This window comes from Episyrphus balteatus, chromosome 1, assembly GCF_945859705.1.
Source record: "Episyrphus balteatus chromosome 1, idEpiBalt1.1, whole genome shotgun sequence".
NCBI classification, from domain to species: Eukaryota; Metazoa; Arthropoda; class Insecta; order Diptera; family Syrphidae; genus Episyrphus; species Episyrphus balteatus.
This window is the reverse complement of record NC_079134.1, coordinates 113,442,719-113,446,522: the sequence shown is the minus strand read 5'-3', so window position 1 is coordinate 113,446,522 and position 3,804 is coordinate 113,442,719.

Here is a 3,804-nt window from a genome sequence, read left to right as displayed (position 1 = left end):
GAAGGAACTTCTGTCCATAGATGTACTTATGGAAGTGCTTTGTTGCCAATACCAGAGCTAGAAGTTCCCTTCTGGTCACGCAATAGTTTCTTTCTTGTTTCGAGAGTACCTTGCTGAAATAGGCAACGACCTTTTCTTCTCCGTCATGAACTTGCGATAAAACAGCACCAACTCCAACATTACTTGCATCTGCGTCAATGATGAATTGTTTGCCTGGAGTCGGATAGGCCAACACAGGAGCTTCACATAACCGTAGCTTCAGTTCCTGAAAGCTTTTCTCACACTCACCTGACCATTTAAAGGGTTTACCCTTCTCCGTAAGCTGGTGCAAGCTTTTGGCGATTCTCGCAAAATCCTTCACGAACCGTCGATAGTACGTTGCCAGACCCAGGAAACTCCGAAGTTGATGCTTGTCCTGAGGGGTTGGCCAATTCTTCACAGTGTCAACTTTTTCTGGATCAGTCATTACTCCTTGGGATGAGATGATATGCCCCAAATATTTAACCTCGGTCTTGAAAAGTGCACATTTCTTTGGATTTAACTTAAGATGTGCTTCTCGTAGCCTCTGGAATACAGCCTTTAGGTTTTCACAATGGTCATCAAATGTTTTCCCGTAAACGATGACATCATCCAAATAGACTAGGCAAGATTTCCAGGTTAATCCATTTAAAACGCTCTCCATTAAGCGCTCAAAAGTAGCTGGGGCATTACATAGCCCAAACGGCATGACATTGAACTGCCACAGACCATTTCCTGTGGAGAAAGCCGTCTTTTCTCGATCTTCTGGATGGATTTCTACCTGCCAGTAGCCACTCTTCAAATCCAAAGTCGAAAACCATTGTGCTCCTTCCATTGCATCTAGAGTATCGCTGATTCTTGGCAGTGGGTAGCTGTCTTTCTTCGTCACATCATTCAGTCTGCGGTAGTCGACACAAAATCGAGTGCTTCCATCCTTCTTTTTGACGAGAACTACCGGTGATGCCCAAGGACTTTTGGAATTTTCGATCAGCCCGTCTTTCTTCATTGTCGATATCATTTCTTCAACTTCACCTTGTTTGGCCAAGGGGAGACGTCTTGCTGGTTGACGAATCGGCCTAGCGTCTCCTGTATCGATTCGGTGCTGCACCAGTTGTGTTCGGCCGTATTGCCCGCTGGGTGAAGAGAAGATATCAGCATATTCATGAAGAAGACTTCCCGCAACATTAAGCTGATGTTGATTCAAGTTGTCTGATTTTAGAATTTGAGTATTTAGTTTCTCAGAGTTCACAGTCATCTGTGTGTCCATCTCGCTGATCTTAGTTATTGCGGACACAGATTCACATTGCCCAACAATTTCTCCTTTCTTGAGCTTGATTGGGTACGGTTTGATGTTAAGTATCCGTACAGGTACCATGTTGTTCTTTGGTGCCACAAGAGTCTTCCCGATGATGACGTTTTGGGAACTTTGCTCAACTTCTGGCTCAACCATGAGGTATCGATGGCTTCCAATATTTCCTTTTAGTTTCGTCCATACAAAAACTTCTGAAGAAGGAGGCAGGCACATGTCTTCTTTGATGACAGTTCTAATTGTTGTTGAATTTTCGTTGCCATAGACCATTGGGATCTCCACATTTCTGTATTTCAGGACTTGATTACCTATATCCAAAATGATTCCATGGTCCTTCATGAAGTCGATCCCAATAATGCACTCGTCACATATATCTGCCACCAAAAACACATGCGAAAACTCTAGTTCTGCCATACGGATCGTAAGACGAACTTCACCGTACACCCTTGCTGCTTCTCCTGTGGCGGTCTTCAGACGGTAGCTGTTGGTGTTATGTAGCCATGTCATCTTCACCAAGTCTCTTCGTACAATAGAGGCGGTGGCACCGGTGTCAATTGTAGCCACGTGTTGTTTGTTGTTTATGGTCGCCTCCATTGTCAGACTTTTGTTGTCTCGTTTAGTCTGTGAGACTTGAATTGTGGTTCTGGGGCCATCGATACCAGAAACCAGCTTCTGCCCCTCGAAGTTGGTTCTTACTCGTTTTCCCGAATGGGAATCAAGTTGAGTATGAGCGCTAGTTGCATCGCTTACCTGTTGTTGGGCAATATTCCTGTTTCCACAGTGTTGGCAAGCAGTTCTTCTTGGTGGCAATCTGCACTGCCGCTGGAGATGTCCTGTCTTGTTACAGTTCCAGCATCGAGCAGCTCCGTCTCGCTGGTTTCTTTGGAATGCGAGTTTTTGACAAGAGCATTCCTCCACTGCAACTTCTCTTACCCGATGAACGCCTTGAGAAGCCTGTTCTGCTGCTTCCATAGTTAGTGCGAACGCTAATGCTTCAGGAAGAGAACGTTTTCCAGCTGTTCGAATCGCTCGCTGAAGATTTATATCAGATACAGCACGAACAAAGGCTTCTGTCGCAAACTGATTGATAATGTCGTCTCCTGCTGTCGGATATGCCAGATGAGTTAACCTTTCAATATCAGCTTGGAGTTGTTGCAGAGTTTCTCCTCTTTTCTGGACTCTTGTATTGAGTTGGACCCGGAAAACTTCTTGCATATGGCCATCTCCAAAGCGTTTTTCAATGACCTGGACAAGAGCGTTAAAGTTACCATTCTTTTCTGGTGGTAACGTTTGTAACAACTCAGCAGCAGGACCTCTAAGAGCAAGAGTCAGCGCTATACATTTGTCTTCGTCATCCCAGCCATTTGTTGTGGCAGCTGCCTCAAACTGTTTCTTGTAGATCGACCAAGAACTTTGTCCATCAAAGGTTGGTGGATGCATTTCCTTCTTCTTTGAATACTCACCAGAACTTTCTCGGGCCTTAATTTTTCGAACCTTGTCCAACTCTTTAGTAATGTCTTGGAATTTCTCTTCGAACTTTGTGTGCATTGCCAACAGCTTTTCTTTGTTTTCTTCAACACGCTCGTCAAGAGCAGTGAACTTCTTCTCGAAATCACCAAGCTTTCCCTCTAAAAGATTTTTCTGTTCTTCTAGAAGATTCTTTTGCTCATCGCGATGTTCTTCTAGATGTTTCTCCATTTTTTCGAGAAGATTCTGTTGTTCACTCTTTTGCTCGGTACGTTGTTTCTCAATTTTTTCGAGAAGATTCTGTTGTTCACTCTTTTGCTCTGTTCGTTGTTGTTCCATTTGTTCTCTTTGTTCATTGCGTTGTGTCTCAATTTGTTCAAGAAGATTTTTCTGTTCATCCTTTTGTTCTTTACGTTGCTGTTCCATTTGATCTTTCTGTTCTTCAAATTTTGCAAGGAGAACAGCCATCATGGATGACATATCGGAACTAGTACTTACTCGTTCTTCTACCATTTCAACTTCGAATTGAAATGTATCCAAATCTTCGTTTTTCTGGGTTAAATAATCCTGCAGGCGAATAATGAGGTCATTTTTCGATCCAGCAGTAGGAAGACCTCGTTTAGTTAATTCCGCCTTCAGCTCAGTCAAACTTAACTGATTCAATGTCTTACCCATTTTAACTTTTCAAAACGCGAGCACTTTTACTTATTTCAAAATGTTTTACACTTTGTTTATTGTTAAAACACACGCGCACTTTTTATTTTATTCGCGAAATTATCTGATTCGCACAAATAAATAAGTTTTATCCCACTTCTGACACCAATGTAATGTTTTATTCCGGGTTCACAATAAAACTTATTTACATTTCCACTTATATTTCCGTTCAAATAAGAACACACTTTATTTCAACTCAATTTACTTTTATTATTCGCTCAAACAAACACACTTTTAAATCACTTTACTACTAACAATTCGCAACACTTTATTTCACTTTGTACTGTACTCTTTCA